Genomic DNA, 17110 nt, shown 5'->3' on the forward strand with positions numbered 1-17110 from the left:
TATGTGAGACACCTGCCACAGCATGGCTTGATAAGCAGTACGTAGGTCTGCATCTGGGACCTGAACCCTCAAACCCCGGGCCGCCAGAGTGGAGCTTGCAAACTTTAACCACTACGCCACCAGGCTGGCCTCTGTTTATGTTACATTTTTAATTGTATACACTACATTTTTGAGGATATTAATGACAGAACAGAACTTCTGTGTTGATTAGGCATTATTGAAAGCTGACTCCACTTCTCTTATTACCTGATGCTTCCCATGCTGGGTGCCATGGGACACATACACATCACAGTGCACCCTCTTGCACTTTACCTATTTATGTTACAGAAATAACTGCATAAAAGCAACCATGAAACACATAAATATATACCTCTAAATCTAAACTAAATGAATGCCCAGCTTAATTTTCCCATAACAGGATATCAGAAATGCTGAAGGCCACTTCATTGCCACCTAATACTGACACTGACACCACGGAAGTGAGATGGGAGGGGCCTCCTAGTGGCAAAAGATAGCTATCTTAACTCCTTGTGGTCAAATTTTGCGAAAACGTATGACCAGAAGAATACATTACACAAACTCCCCTCCTCCCAAGGCCTTTGAAGGGACCTATGCAAATACGGTCCCTGAAGCTTACGTTTCAGTAAATCCTCTCTGTCCCTAAGGAAGCCCTTATCATTGAACGTGGAGGGAACCTGAAGTCCCTTAGGGGGTTTCTCAGTCCTGCTCCAAAGATATGAGATTACCTAAGAGCAGTAAGAGTAAGAAGCCTGAAATAAAGACATATTGCAAAATTACATGAAAAGTAATAGATGTTGACTGTGTAAGATTAAGTGGGTTCTGTCTCAAGTACATGGATATAACAAAGACAGGTTGCCTCCAGTTAAAATTTTGCTTTAATTTGATATGAGAGCAGTAGCATTCTATTAAAGAGTGCTAACCTCTGCCTAGTACTTTCACTCTCCATCACTCCCTAGAGTATTCAGCACTTCCTCAAATTGACCAGACTACAACTGATTATCAGGTGCTGTTCAATGACTGTCCACAACCTTTTTGTAAGACAGCCATGTTCTAAGTGTGAGTCCTGGTTACTGTTCACGATAGCTGAGGCCTTCCCAGTGACTTCTGTGTGTCTGTTCAGTTAGTCTCACTACCCTACCAGGACAGAGTATTGATTAAGAATCTAAGATCAAATAAGTCATAGGTATGGCTCAGTGATAAGTCATAAAAGCATACAACTACATGTCCGTGCAATCAATTAAAAAATCTATATAGATATACTCTGACCCTGGAAAATGGGATGGTAGTTCTCAGACATTGATTATAGTACTGTAGGAGCCTTTCTAAAAAGTGCTTGGATGTTTGAGGGCTTGGATGTTTTATGTGGAATGCCGTCATAAATTTGACTTATCTAAACCAAAAATGCAAGTTGTGATAAATATTACCAGGGTATGGTGTATGTAACTTGCATACACTTCAAAAACCCTCTGAAAAAGGTTTGTACTGATTGTTCTTGCTCTATGGAAAATTGAGGCATTCAAGTCATTACGTTAATGTTGTAAGGCTTCAAGGTTTGGGTCAATCATTTTGAAAATAGATGATAAAACTCCAAGTATCTCAAGGTCTCATTAAATTCCTTTAGTCGGAAAGGTGAAAGGGGGCAGCTATTTTTTCTTGTTCTTCAGGTACATTAAAGGAAGTGGTAAGGATGAAGAATGTTTGTAGGCTGCCATTTCTAAGTACTTTTCTATATTGCTGAGCATTATGCGAAGTAACTCCTATGAGGCAGGTGTTGTTATATTCAATATGCAGGAGGATAAATTGAGTCTTAGAGAGGTTTGTATAACTTGCCTAGTAAATGGCAGAGGGAAGAGGAAGAGTTTTAACTGCAAGCCTTTGTATTCACTATTAATAAGTAGCTTGAGGGGCTAGTGGGTTTTTTTCTTTGTTTGTGTTTTGTTTTGTTTTTTTCCTGGTGCTTTGTTGAAGGTGACTGACTCTATATAAGCTTCAGGGCTACTTTTTTCTTTTTTTAAGATTTTATTTTTCTTTTTTCTCCCAAAGCCCCCTGGTACATAGTTGTGTATTTTTAGCTGTGGGTCCTTCTAGTTGTGGCATGTGGGATGCCGCCCCAGCATGGCCTGATGAGCAGTGCCATGTCTGCGCCCAGGAATTGAACCGGCAAAACCCTGGGCCACCGAAGTGGAGCGCATGAACTTAACCACTCGGCCATGGGCCCAGCCCCAGGACTACTTTTAATATTGGCTGGCGAAATCACATCCTCTTTTGCATCTGCCCATCAGTAGCAACATGGGACCTTGCTACGAAAACCTTAAACGGTTATGTTTCTTATATACCTAGTTAATAGAGGAAAGTATAACTTTTAAATAGCTAAATAAGTAGAACCATAAAAAGTAAAGTTTCTAGAAGTAGATTCTACCTGTATATATGGTTTCTACCTCTGAAGATGATTTCTTTATCATCACTGTGAGAAATTATCAATTGTGAAAACAGAAATTTGCAAGTCAGTAGAGAATGTAAACTGTGTTTTTTCATGAAAGAACAAATCAGGAGAAAAACAAAATTGGTAATATGTAAATCCAATGGAAAGTTGCGTTCGAAAAGTTACCTTTGTCTTTAATCATAACGGTAGTCATGAGAGGTGATTTTCTTTGGATTGTAAAAAGTTTAACTTAATGGTGGTAGAATGTAGAACTATGTACGTAAATTGAAACTCAGATCGAAGTGTGAGTAGAGAAAGCCTGATTTTTCACCCAAGAAATGTGAAACACGTCTGGACCTGCCAATCATATCTGTCGTACATCTTTCTTTCCAGCTAGTAAGAAATGAGTATCAGTTTTCAATTTTGTTCTATACGTAGTGGAGGTATCCTTCAAGATTCCAAGTATATTTATAGACAAGCTAAATGTTGTCAGAAAGATAAGTCAAGATTTTAGTAGCTCACACATTAGGAAAATCATGCTAGTAGTGTAAGTAGAAAATAATGTGGGCATTGGAGAGTCTCCTTAGGTTTCCTGAGGAGCTAAATCTCTGTGGTTCACAAATGGTAAAAGGTCTCAGAAGTTTTATCAAAGCAGAATACAAAACAAAACAAAACGTAGATCCCTATATCCTTAGGAAGCATGTATTCCTGCTCCTCTTGTCTGATGTTGCTTTTCCTTTTGCCACCCTGTTTTTACAGGTTTTATTGACTTAGACCAGAGGTCAGCAAACTACCGCCCTCAGGCCAAATCCAGCCCATCTGTTTTTGTAAATAAAGCTTTATTGGAACATAGCCATGCACATTTGTTTATATATTGTCTGTGACTGCTTTCAGGCTACAATGGCAAAGTTAAATAATTGCAACATAGAATATCCGGCCTGCAAAGCCAAATATATTTACTGTTTGGTCCTGTACAAGAAAAGTTTGCCAACCCCAGCCTGGCCAGTGATGGAAATAATTCTTAAATATTTTTGCCTTCTATTTTCCTTTGCTTCCTCCTCCCGTTCCTTCAGCTATATATGAGCTCTTGTCTGTATTTCAGATGTCAGCTCTCTGGGCATATTCCTTTGTCTGCCCCCTGCTGAAGTTCGCACCCCAAACAATGAGTTATTTTTTCTGTATTACTTACAAGGTGAAGAATTTTTACAGGTTAGATCATGGGATGAAGTGTATGTAAGGACTCAGGAATATACTCTCTGCTCTGTCACAGCGTTTGGCCACTATTTGTTCACTTTGGATCATTATTAAGAGCACAGTAGTCTCCTTGAGATATAGTAAGGAATAATGTTAATGATGGTGAAGATTTCAGATACACGGTAATGCCTGCTTAAATATTGGGACCTGATCTTGATTTATTCTGAATAGTATCAGGTCTACAAGAGGGGGTTTGAAGCATCTATGCTGATGAAATCAGTTTTCATTTCACTTTATCTTTGATTTCTTGCATTTTGGAGGCAGGGAGGGAATGAGGGTTAGTAACAATTTGCTTTTAGTTCATAATTTTCTTCTATTTTACTCTGTAGTAAAGTTCTGCTGGTATATTTGGGCTGTTGTTGTCATGCAATCACAAGAGGCTCTAATAGCCAGAAAGATTAAGATGCAGATAGAAAAAGAAGCATGTAGAGATTTCAGTATGGAGAAATACGGAGCCACCGGCTGTGTCTGAATGGATTGAGACAGGTCATTATTTTTACCCTTGCTTGTTACTGTTTTCTCAACTATTTCATGTCTTTCCCATAACTATTGCACCTTTTATTCTTTTCTTTTTTCATTGGCATAACCATTGTTCATTGTTAAACAAAATATATCACCTATAAAAATCTGACTTTTATATGCACACACACCATCGTTTTTTCTATCAAGTTGAAGCATATCAGTCTATCTAGGATTGTTGGAAGAATTCTAGATTTAGCATTCTGCCAATAGAATAGCCCTGTGGTTTTGGACATTTCTCTTACTCAGATCTACCTGTGATTGGTGGGGTATTTTTGGTCTGTTTATTTGTTTTATTTTGGATTTTAGTCTGAATGCTCTTTCCTTTGAGTGATTAGAGTGCTGGACTTAGCAGGTTTGGCAGTGTCAGGAGTGATAGAGGAGACCATGTCTCAAAGCTGCAAGTATCATCAGAAATAAAGAGAGAGGTTGTTGCAGTACGCCATATGAGAAGGTTGATTATGTTTAAAGGGTTAGGGGCAGGATAGATACTACGTTTGGCTTTGTAACCAAAGGACCTAGTGCCCTGCCCTTTGTATTTATATAATGGATGAAAAAGACAATAAAGTGGAACCCTAAGAGAAAGCTTTAAATATAAGCAGTCCTTCCTGTGTTCAAAACCTACATCCCATAGAGGAGGTGTTCATTACACCTAGAGTTTTTTTCTTCAAACAAATGTTATGTTTTCCTTTCACATAAGAGGATATAGTACCATATTGTTCTCAAGATTAAAGTTGTTGAAAAAGAGTTGCTTTACCATTTTTAAAGGGAACTCATATGAGTAAATGCCCCTGGAAACCTAAAATCATTAGTTTGCCAATAAATAAGTAGCATTACAGATGTGAGTTAAACGTGCATTAAATGTTTGATAATATGTTGGGCTTAAAATACAGGCTTCTCTTTCTGGATAAGATATAGTAAACATATTATACCCTATTCTTCCTGCTAATTACAATAACAGAAAATCCTGTACACAGTGAATCTCCCGTGTTTTGTTTGTTTGCGTGTTTGTTTTGCTTCCTTTGTATCCCAGTTGGAGGTGCTGGAGAATCCTCCAACCCAGAAATCCCAGTGGATGGAGCCGAGAAAAGCCCTATTTTGATTATATCTACCCTTACATCCTGGGTGCCACAGCTGTGGAGAGGGAGCACATAGCCAAGTCCACATCCCTGCCCTGCAATAACAATAAGAGGCCCCTCCCTCTCCAACTGGTGTTACAACTGCAGAGACTTTGGGCAAAGCCCGGTCCCCCATCGCCACACTGCAAGAGTGAGGGAGTTCCCATTCCTGTCCCAACTGGAGTGGAGGGAGGGTGATGAAGAAAAGGGAGTTAGAGAAAGGGATTTTTTAAATCTTGTTTGAAATCCTGGGCAGACCTCTGAACATCCCATGCATGAAACTGATAAGAATCAATACAGAAAAAGGTTTGAAAACTGAATTCTGGTATTACATACCACCCAGGCTTCAGACTGGCCTCTGGATAGCCCACAAGTGGGGCAGAACAAAATGGCACTGTGAAAAGGCTTTAACAATTAAATTGACATTTGAGCCACAGCCCATAAAAGTGAGCTGGAAAGGTAAACAGTTTGCCTACTAAAATAGATAATTTAAATAGAAAGCAGAGTCTCATAACATAATACTCATACCAAGAACCAGTGAAATCTTAATTCAAATGATAAAAGATAATCAGCAGACACCACACTGAGATGACACAGATGTTGGAAGTACCTGACAAGGATTTTAAAGAAGCTATAATAATAAAAATCTTCCAATAAGCAATTACAGACTTGAAACAAATGAAAAAATAGAAAGTCTTTGCAAAGAAATAGATGATATAAGGAAAAACCAAATGGAAATTTTAGAATTGAAAAATACAATAACCTAAGTAAAAACAGGCTCTTAGTAGAATAGCTGTAACAGAGGAAAGAATCAGTGTACTTGTTATCCAATCTGAGAACAAAGAGAATATAGATGGAAAAATAACTAAACAGAGCCTCCGGGACCTGTGGGGCAATAACAAAAAAGTTTTTATGTTTGTGTCTTTGGAATCCCAGAAGGAGAGCAGTAGGAGTGAGAGACTGAAGAAATGACTGAAAACTTCCTAAATTTGGCCCACCACCGTATTAAGCGAACTCCTAACAGGAAAAACTCAAAGTAATCCTTTCCCAGACACTTTCTAAGTAGTTTGTTGAAAACGAAAGACAGAAAAAATTCTTTAAAGCAGCTAGAGAGAAGCAATGCATTACCTATAGAGGAACAACCGGAATGACAGTGGATTTGTCTTCAGAAAGCATGGAGGCCAGGAAGAAGTAGTAAGATATTTTTAAAGTGCTAAAAGGAAAGAACTGTCAACTCAGAATTCTTCATCCAGTGAAAATATGCTGAGGTGAAATAGACATTTTCAGATGAAGGGAAACTAAAAGAATTCATTGCCAGCAGGCTTGCTCTGAAAAAGGAAATTCTTCAGACAAAAAGAAAATGATGGCAGAAGGAAACTTGGAATGTCAGGAATGAAGAAATTGCAAATGAAAGAGTAGATACCGGGTAATTGACTAGTCTTCTCCTCTTAAGTTTTTAAAATGTTTGACAGTGGAAAGCAAAATTTATAACATTATCTGATACAGTTTTCCATGTACATAAAGGTAATTTTTAAGAGAACTGTATTATAAAATGGGAGAGAATAAAGGGATCTAAAAGTTAGTAAGGTTTCTACATTCCACTTGAAATAGTAAAATGTTGATATGAGTGGACTGTAATAACGTGTGTATATATTATAATCCTTAGAGCAACCATTAAAAATACTCTGAAGAGATGTAGATGAATGAAAATTGAGTCTAAAAGAAGTTCAAATTATGCACAGGAAAGCAGGAGTGGGTGTTGGATTTTGTCAAATGCTTTTTCTTTATTAATTGATACAATCACGTGTCTTCTCTCTTTTTTTTTTTTTTGAGGAAGATTAGCCCTGAGCTAATATCTGCTGCCAGTCCTCCTCTTTTTGCTAAGGAAGACTGGCCCTGAGCTAAGATCTGTGCCCATCTTCCTCTGCTTTATATGTGGGATGTCTACCACAGCATGGCTTGCCGAGCGGTGCCATGTCTGCACCCAGGATCCGAACCAGCAAACACCGGGCTGCTGAAGCGGAATGTGCGCACTTAACTGCTGTGCCACCAGGCTGGCCCTGTATCTTCTCTTTTTTAAACTGTTAATATGGTAGATTACATTCAATGAATTTTGAATACTTAACCAGCTTTGCATTCCTGGAGTAAAGTCCACTTGGTCATGATATACATGATATATGTATCATCTGCTCTCACCGCTCCTATTCAACATAGCAATGAAAGTTCTATGCAGTGCAATAAGGCAAGACAAAAAAATAAATGGCATACACACTAGAAAGAAAGAAGATTGTCCCTATTAGCAGGTGACCTGGTTGTCTACATAGAAAAATCCCAAGTAATCTACCAAACAACAATCACACAACAATAAAACTCCAAGAACAAATAAGTGAAAAGTTGCGGGATATGTGATCAGCACACAAAAATTAATCATATTTCTATCCTAGCAAGAAACAATTGGAAACCAGAATTTTAAGACATAATGCTGTTTAAAATTGCTCCAAAAAATGAAAATGCAGTACTTAGGTAAAAATACTTATAAACTGCTAATGAAAGCAAGCAAAGAAGACTTAAATGAATGAACGGACACTGTGTTTGTGGGCTGGATGACTCAGCTTAGAAAAAATACCGATTCTTCCCAGATTGATCCAAAGCCTTAGCACAATTCCTATCACAATCTCAGCAAGTCTTTTTTTCTTTTTGTGTATATAGATAAATTGATTCCAAAATTCATAGAGAAAGGCAAAGGAACTAAAATAGCTAGAGCAATTTTGAAAAGGGAAAAGTTGGAGGAATCACACTTTCTGGTTTTAAGACTTAGAATTATTGCTACAGAGATCAAGATAGTGTATGGTACTGAAGGGGAGATAGGCATATAGGTCAATGAAACAGAATAGAGTCCAAAATAGATCCACATAGGTATGCTAACTTGCTCCCTCCCCCAACCCCCCATTGAGGTGAACATTATATAACATAAAATTAACCATCTTAAAGTGAACAATTCAGTGTGGTATTTAGTGCATTCACAAAGTTGTACAACCACCACCTGTGTCTAGTTCCAAAACTTTCCCTTAGCTCAAAAGAAAACCCCATACCCATTAAACAGTGCTCTCCAGTCCCTCGGTCCCCTTTCCCCCAGCTCCTGGAAACCACCAATCTGCATTTTCTATCAGTTTATTCTTTCTGAATATTTCATATTAAATGGAATCACACAATATGTGACCTTTTCTGACTTCTTTCACTTAGCGTAAAGTTTTCAAGTTTCATCTATGTTGTAACATGTATTAATACTTCATTCCTTTTTATAGCTGAATAATAATCCATTGTATGTATATCCCAAACTTTGTTCATCCCTTCATTCATAGATGGATGTTTGGGTTGCCTCCGCCTTTTGCTGTCTGAGAATAGCATTGCTGTGGACATGCCTCTGCATGTGTTTGTTTGAGTATCAGTTTTCAGTTCTTTTGAGTATATACCTATGAGTGAGCAATTGGTTTTTGAGAAAGGTACAAAAGCAGTTGAATGGAGGAAGCATAATTTTTTCAATAAATGGCATTGGAATAATTGAACATCTCATAGGCAAAAAATGAACTATGACCTAAACCTCATGCTTTACATAAAATTGACTCAAAATGGAGAGTAAATCTGACAGATAAAATAAATATGACATCTCAAACTATAAAGCTTTTAGAGGAAAATGTTGAAATAAATCTTTGTGACTTAGGCTAAAAGTTCTTAAACATGACACCAAAAAGATGGTTCATAAAAGAGAAGAAATCAGTAAATTGAACTTTATCAAAATTAAAAACTTTTGATCTGTGACTGTGATCTGTTAAAGAGGATGAAAAGAGAAGCCATAGAAAGGGAAAAAAATCTTTGCAAATCACTTATCCAAGAAAGCTCTTGTGTTTAGAATGCATTAAGAACTCTCTAATCTCAACAGTAAGAAACAAGCCAATTAGAAAATGAGCAGAAGTTTTGAACAGACAGGTTCACCAAAGAGGATACGTGGATGACAAAGAAGCACATGAAAATATGTTCAAAATCATTAACTGTTAGGGAAATGCAACTTAGAGACATGATAAGATACCACACTACACACCTATCAGAATGGCTAAAATAAAAAATACCAAGAATGTGGAGCAACCAGCTCTCTCATACATTCCTTATGGAAATGTAAAATGGTACAGCCATTCTGGGAAACAGTTTGGTAGTTTGCTATAAAGTTAAACATACCCTTACCATATGATTCAGCCGTTATATTCCTATATATTTATTCTAGAGAAATGAAAACTAATATCCACACAGAAAATCTGCATAGCAACTTAATTTTTATTAACCGAAACCTGAAAACTACCCAAATGTCCTTCAGTGGGTGAGTAAACTGTGGTATGGTCCACATAAAAGAATACTAAGTAATGAAAAGGAATGAACTATTGATACACACAATAACTTGTATGGATCTCAAGACCGTTATGCTAAGTGATAAAAAAGCCAATCTCAAAAGGCTAACTACTGTCAGATTCCATTTATTACATTCTCAAAATGACTGAATTATTGTCATGGAGAACAGATCAGAGTCGCCAGGAATTAAGGTTTGGGGAAGGGTGTGACTCTAAAGGGTGTAGAGTAAGAGAATTTCTTTGTTTTGATGCAATTAGTATCCTGATTGTGGTGGTGATTACTTGAGCCTTTACATGTAATACAATTTGATAGCACTATACCAAAAAAAATAGAGTGCATGTAAAAACTGGTGAAATCCAAATAAGGTCTATATTTTAGTTAATAATACTGTGTAGTGTCAGTTTCCTGATGTTGATAATGTTCTGTGGTTAAGATGTTTTCATTGGGGAAAGCTGTGTGGAAGGTACACAGTAACTCTCTGTACTGTTTTTGCAGTTTATTGTATGTCTTAAACTATTTAAAGATATATAGCAAAAAAAAATACATTGTTAAAGATTTTGAAAAGTAAAGAAAATAACATGAATTAGAGCACTGTTAAACTGAGACAGTGAGAAAAGTGGTCTTGAGAATTTTTTTAATTAAAAAAATAATAATAATAATTGAGGATTCCAAATAAATTTATGCTCAACTAACAGTGGATTCTCAGTGCATGGCTAGTGGCTTGGAGAAATGGAATGAAGCCTCTTATCTAGGAGAAGAGGTTGCAAGATTTGACATCTGGTTTAATTATTGTTGATGGTTTGATGTTAAGGCCAGTGAGTAGACAAGCGCTGTAAGTATCAGTACTACCCAGAAAAATGGCGCTTTGCAGAATGGAAGAGCTGGCAACAGTTAAGTTACTCTGACCTCTGTTTAAAAGAACACAGATCTGCAGGAGCCTTCGCACGAGAACAGTTTCAGTCAGTGTTTCTCTCTTGGTGTCTGCTGTTTACTTCATCTTTTGATCCTATATAAGACAGGGCTTAACCATTCAGGGGCTGACTTTTCTTTTCTCCTCCCTGTCTCCTCCTGTTTCCCTGTCTCTTCTCTCTCCTCCTCTTCTTTCTTTCCCCTTTCATTCCTCTTTCTTCCTCTTTCCCTCCCTTCTCTTTCCCTTACTCTCCTTCCCTCCTCTCCCTTTTTGCAAACTACTTACTACTTCCTCCTCCCCTTTTCCCTTCTCCCTCCTTTTTCTTTTGTTAGGAATGCTTGCCATATCAGTATTTTGGTTTTGAGGAAAGAGAGTGAGCCTAATGAGTCCCGTTAAGTAAAATGATGATGGAGGCCCTTTCTGAAGTTCAATCTTAATTTCGTAAGCATGCTGTTTCTAACCTGACCAGTTGAGCTGGTTCTGAGATCTGGGAATCATGTTATAAACTTATGGAGAAAAATTGAAGGTCCTTGAGGCGATACCTTTTCTGTGCATTTATGTAGGATTGGCAGAATCTGGCTCCTCAGGTGACTTAACTTTTCTTCTTTAGCCTTGAAGGGAGTTTTGTTTACATTAGATTCTTGAGTGAGAGAATTAGACTTGGATGTATCTCATTCTTTCTCTGCCTTTCCTTTGAGGCCCTACTGGTGGCAGAAAATATTACCAAGGTTGCTCTGGTGTACATGTTTCTTGAGCCTGAGGTAGAGGTCTTTTAGAGACCACCTGGAATATCCAGAGATGACAGAATACTGTCTCAGAGACCTTCAGTAGAAGAAATGTCCCACATTTGTTTATTGCTTTATTGGTAGAATTTCCATTTTTTAAAAAAGGGTTTTAAAACATTCAATAAGGCTTCTAGGCAAAGAGCAAAGTTTTAAAAATGCATTTAAAGTAAGCCAATTGTTGCTCTACTTTCCAAAATAAGCTTTCTTCTTGTCTAACTGTATAGTAACTATCTGCCTTTGCTTCAGTCTGTCAGGATAACAGTCTGTAAACATTTTATCTTGATTTCTTTTCTCCATTTAGTTTCCACACTTAAAATTTTATAAAATACCCACAGGAAAATTGACTTCCTGAAGCACTTGGTAGCCTACTTGTGCCTTAGCTATTGTGTTATGACTACTTGCAAGAGATTGTTTTTTGCTAGAGGGGTGGAAAGGACACCTCAATACGATCTTAGCTTTGCTATGAAAATATTCTTGTGTAATCTGTTAAGAGACAGTAATTTCTGGTCTTGGCTTTTAAAAATGAGAACGCTTTTTAACTTTCTCTTTAATGGCTATTAACTATGCCCAGAGTCTTCATTTTACTTACCACTATGCGGTACGTCGTCACTTCTGTTACTGGCTTCATTACCATTTCTGCTTTGGTTTTGAAAATAATTTTAGAGAAATAAAATCCGATTTTTTCCAATACAATGAAATGCTTTCAACCACACTATTAATGAATCTTTTTTCATCACCAGCACAAGGCTAGATGTTGCAAATCTTTTTAAACAAACAAATTAAAAAGTGTTTAGTCTTGTGACTAGAGCAAAGAGGACAATAAAATTTAACTTACCTGGCTCATTCCTTTAATTTTTACTGACCTCTCTTCATTGGAAATAGGAGCTATCTATTGCTTAACTCCTCCCTATAAAGGAATGTTGTTAGAGAGGAGCTGGAAGGATCCCCAGGGTTCTGGTCCTTAATCCTTAAATATAAGACCAGAAACCATAAAACTACTAGAAAAACATAGGGAGAAAGCTCCTTGACATTGGTCTTGGCAATGATTTTTTGGATATGACACCAAAAGCACAGGCAACGAGAGCAAAAATCAACAAGTGGGACTACATTAAACTAGAAAGCTTCTACACAGCAAACAACACGATCAGCAAAATGAAAAGGCAATCTATGGAATGGGAGAAAATATTTGCAAATCACATATCTGAAAGGAGTTAACATCCAAAATATATAAGAAACTCAACTCAATAGCAAAAAAAGAAAAAGAAAAAAAAAAACACCTGATTAAAGTACAGACTAAGGACCTGAGTTGACATTTCCTAATGAGTTATCACTTCACACTTGTTTGGATGACTGTTATCAAAAAGACAAAAGATAAGTTTTGTTGAGGTGGAGAAAAGGGAACCCTGTATACTGCTGGTGGGAATGTAAATTGGAAAGCCATTTTGGAAAACAGTTTAGAGGTTCCTCAAAAAATTAAAAAGAGAACTACCCTATGATCCACCAATCCCTCTTCTGGGTACATATCTGAAGGAAATGAAATCAGTATCTTGAAGAGGTATGTGCACTCCCATGTTCACTGAAGCATTAGTGACAACAGCTGAGATATGGAAACAACTTATGTGTCCGTCAAAGGATAAATGGATAAAGAAAATTTGGTGTGTGTACATATAAAAATATACACTGGAATGTTATTCAGCCATAAAAAAGAGAAAAATCCTGCTTTTGTGACAATATGGATGAACCAGGAGGACATTATGCTAAGTGATATGAGACAGAAAGGTAAATACTGCATGATCTCACTTATATATGCAATCTAAAAAAGTCAAATTCTTAAAGGCAGAGAATAGAGCAGCTGTTGCCGGGGCAGGCAGGTGAGGGAAATGGGGAGATGTTGATCAAAGGATACAAAGGTTCAGTTATGTGGAATGAATAAGTTCTGGAGGTCTAATGTACAGCATGGTGGCTATAGCTAATAATACTGTAATGTATACTTGAAATTTGCTAAGAGAGTTGATCTTAAGTGTTCTCCCCACCAAAAAATAAATTGTAACTGTGTGTGGTATTGGATATGTTAATTAGCTTGATTGTGGTAATCATTTCACAGTGTATACATCTATAAAAACATCATGTTGTACACCTTAAATATATACAATTTTTATTTCTCAGATATATGTCTATAAAGCTAGTGGGAAAAATGACCAGAGAAGTGCTGTGAGCCTGTGCTTCTTGCTGGATCTTGTTTTGGGTACATCATGGAGGGATGGATAAGAGCTCTGGACAATGGATTGAGAGACCTGAATTCTAAATTCTGGTTTGCCACCAGTTTATTTATTTTTGTGACTGTGCACTTGATATCACATGCCATTCAGTTGAACTGTTTACTCTTTGTAAGAGATGCCTCGAGACATTATGTCCGGTTTATATTGACTAAATGTTTTTGTTTGTCGTTGATTTAGCCTTTTTCTACAGTGTTTTGGTCTGTAGTAACTCTGGGTAGGTAAGTAAGGGAAATTACATTGTGGCTGGAAGATTTTTCTCTGAAGAGGCTTTTGTTTGTGTGTATGGAAAATCTAAATTGTCATGGCAAAAGGCTTTATCTGTGATTTAGCTTAAAAGCCACTCAGTCAGTACTATTTTATAATATTACATCATTGTCACAATTACTGCTGATTTACTAAGTGAAGGCTGTGGAAACCTCTAAATCCTAGCACTGCCTAAGTAATAGAATAATGGTTGTGGTTTACTAGTTGATTCAAAATTATTCTTTTTTAGCAAAGTAGAAATTAAGCTGGCTTCCTAATTTGAAATATGTCCAACAGTAACTATTTTCATATTTTAACCAAAGTAAAAGAGATTAAAATATTTCAGCATTATGATGGTGCTGTTAGGAAATTAGTAATCATTTAGGTTTAAGAGATACTTGTATCTTAAACCTCTCTTGGCAAAGTTCTTAAACTAGAATAGAGCACGTGGTCTCAAGTAATTTTGATGAATATACCTCCTATTTCTAAAACTTGAATAATCATCATCATTGCAAGAATGTATGTGCCTATTGATGAGTCTGACTTTAAGACCCTATATATAAAAATCCCACATTATAAATATAATTTATAGAATTTATCATTTTACTTTACTCTTCACAATTATTCTTTACCATATAGACTCCCATTGAATAATGAAACAAGTACATATTCTTAGCATTTCATAAATAGATTAAATTTTATCTTCAAGGTTTAGCTTAAATGCAGTTTTATTCATAACGCTTTCCAGTCCATCTGAAAGCTATTTTTTTCCTCTTCTATTCCTTAATTCTTTGTTTCTCATAGTCTTCGAACGTTTAAATTGTCTACAGTTGTAGTTATGCATATATATGATTTCTTATTCTATTGGATTGTCATCTCCCAAGTTTCCTTGTATATATTAAACGCTTAATAAATATTTATTGAATGAGCAAAAGGTCGCCTATACTTGATCAGTGAGTGACACTCAAGGCAGAAGGAGGGAGAAGTGAGTGAGACTCTCTCAGGAGACTTATGGGGGCGCATTTTCAATCTGTATTCCCCCATTTTCCACTCCCAAATAAGAAGTACTTCCTAATGAGCCTTCCTCTGCTGGGAATGTATCATATTGCCTGTGTGTGTGTGTGTAATGAGTGGAAGGAGTGTCATAAAAGGGGAGGGCGTTATGGTTGAAAGAAATCACAATATAAAATGAAACAGTGTATCTTCGTTCTTGCATAACTGATAGAGAAATATAGAAGAGAGTGCTTTAGGCACAGTAGAAGCAATCGAAAAATATTTTATCATCAGAAATAGCTACCCTGTTAAAGTATTGGCATGATTAAAGTAAAGCTTCTTTTAGTAATGAGGCCCTTCTGTATATTCTTGCTTATGGATGGGACATACCTTCAAGCCTTTTGCAGACATCAACAGGAAAGCATAAAACCAGGATCAGTGGTAATTGACAAAGGCTTCTTGGGAAGAAATTTGAAGATTACATATATACATGTAACAATGTATAATAAAGGCTCTGTTTCCTTTTTATAGAATCCCATAAATCTCTTTTTATTTGTTGCTACTCTGTAACAGTGATGGATAATAGTGACTTAGAAAGGAGTTTCCATAAGGTTCCATTCCATCAGAAATAAATTCCTGTCCATCTCAGAGTTGTTGCATTGTTTTGTTGCTTTGTTTATCTTATAAATATCTGCTTGTTTTTTCTAAATATTTATTCTGTTAAGCCTCATCTTGTATGAGGAACACACATAACTTTTTCTGTTTCTCACTGTCTCTCTGCCTTTTTGGGAATCTTTTATGAACAAGATCCTTTGAATTTTCCAGACTTTTAAATATTATTTTGGTAAAAAAATTAAGATGTGACTCCAAGCTTGTTCAGTGTTTTATTTACTGTTATCATTCCAAACAGTCATTCATCATCTTTCTCTTATTGCTAACTCTCTGCCTTGGAATCTTCCATTGGTTACCTTGTGTATGTAGACCTTTCCCATTCCAGAGCCAAACAGAATGGATTTTCTTTTCTCTTTCACTGTGTTGCCTATGATACATCAGAAATATTTAATATATTCTGTCTTCGGCTTGATTTGAGGCACACTAAGACTCTTGAATTAAGCTTCATTTCATAAATTGCCCTCTTCTTTTTATTAGGCCTCAGTTCTTGTGCTCAAAGCATTGGGTTCTAATTAAACTCTTCTCTTAAGAAGCACAGTAGATTTGCTTTTCTTAAATGCAGATGTTGAGTCTTCCTTTAAGTAAAAAATCTGTAGTTTCAAAGCTAAACAATTCAATTATTACGTTCCCTTACTCCTTGTTTTCTTAAAAAATATGAAGATTAATGTAAGATATAATAGGGGAAACTGGATGTGAGTTATATGGGATCTCTGTCCTATCTTTGCAGTAAATCTGTACATCTAAAAACTGTTCTAAAAAAAAGCTTATTGAAAACATGTGAAGGACATTTTCTTTTTTGTTCATATAAATTTTAGAGATATTTAAGTGCTGTGTTTCTTACAAATCATGAAAAATCTGACAAATGTCAGTGTTCTTTATTTGCTCTCTTGACAAACCATTGAGTTAATAATAAAGCTTTGGATCACTTTGAGAATGTTATTTATTCCCAGGATCCTTGTATAACATTGTACAGAAAGTGAATGATACTGGTCTCTCAATACTGCATAACATCACACCCCTCTGTTCCTCTCAAATCTTTTGTGGTTCCAGCGACTGAAGTGGGAATGCTTACTGCCTTAGGAGTCTGCTTTGAGTTCAAAGTCCTAAGTGAAAAGAATCAACAACTCTACTCCTTGACTGGGGAAACAGTATTGACCAAACCTTGCTGAATTTTATGTAGTCTCTCTCGGATTCATAAGAGTTGCAACTGTTCAGAAGGCTCTTGATGGTATAGGTTCTGCTTTGATCCAAAAAAACCAGCCTGCAGTGGCGTATTTGAATATGAAAGATACCTTTTCTGAAAGTAACTATGTTGCATTTTTCCTTCAGAATCATTTTATAGCCTCACCATCCTAGCTTGTGTTTCTAGCGCTCTGTTTGACAGAACAGATGATATCCCTAGAAAATAGCTGTAGATTTGTGGTTTGGCAACTACTTTATTAAAGGCGCTTATATAAATTGAGAACTGATTATCTGGCTTCTTGCTATGTGTG

At 36.5% G+C, this 17110-nt stretch overlaps 1 protein-coding gene across 5 annotated transcripts in view; it reads left to right on the forward strand.

The window, feature by feature from the left end:
- Window positions 1-17110, forward strand: part of FUT8 (fucosyltransferase 8) — a 277816-nt gene that overhangs the window by 211078 nt on the left and 49628 nt on the right. The gene's annotated exons all lie outside the window — the stretch shown is intronic.

The sequence above is a fragment of the Equus asinus genome, chromosome 7 (assembly GCF_041296235.1).
Source record: "Equus asinus isolate D_3611 breed Donkey chromosome 7, EquAss-T2T_v2, whole genome shotgun sequence".
Lineage (NCBI taxonomy): Eukaryota > Metazoa > Chordata > Mammalia > Perissodactyla > Equidae > Equus > Equus asinus.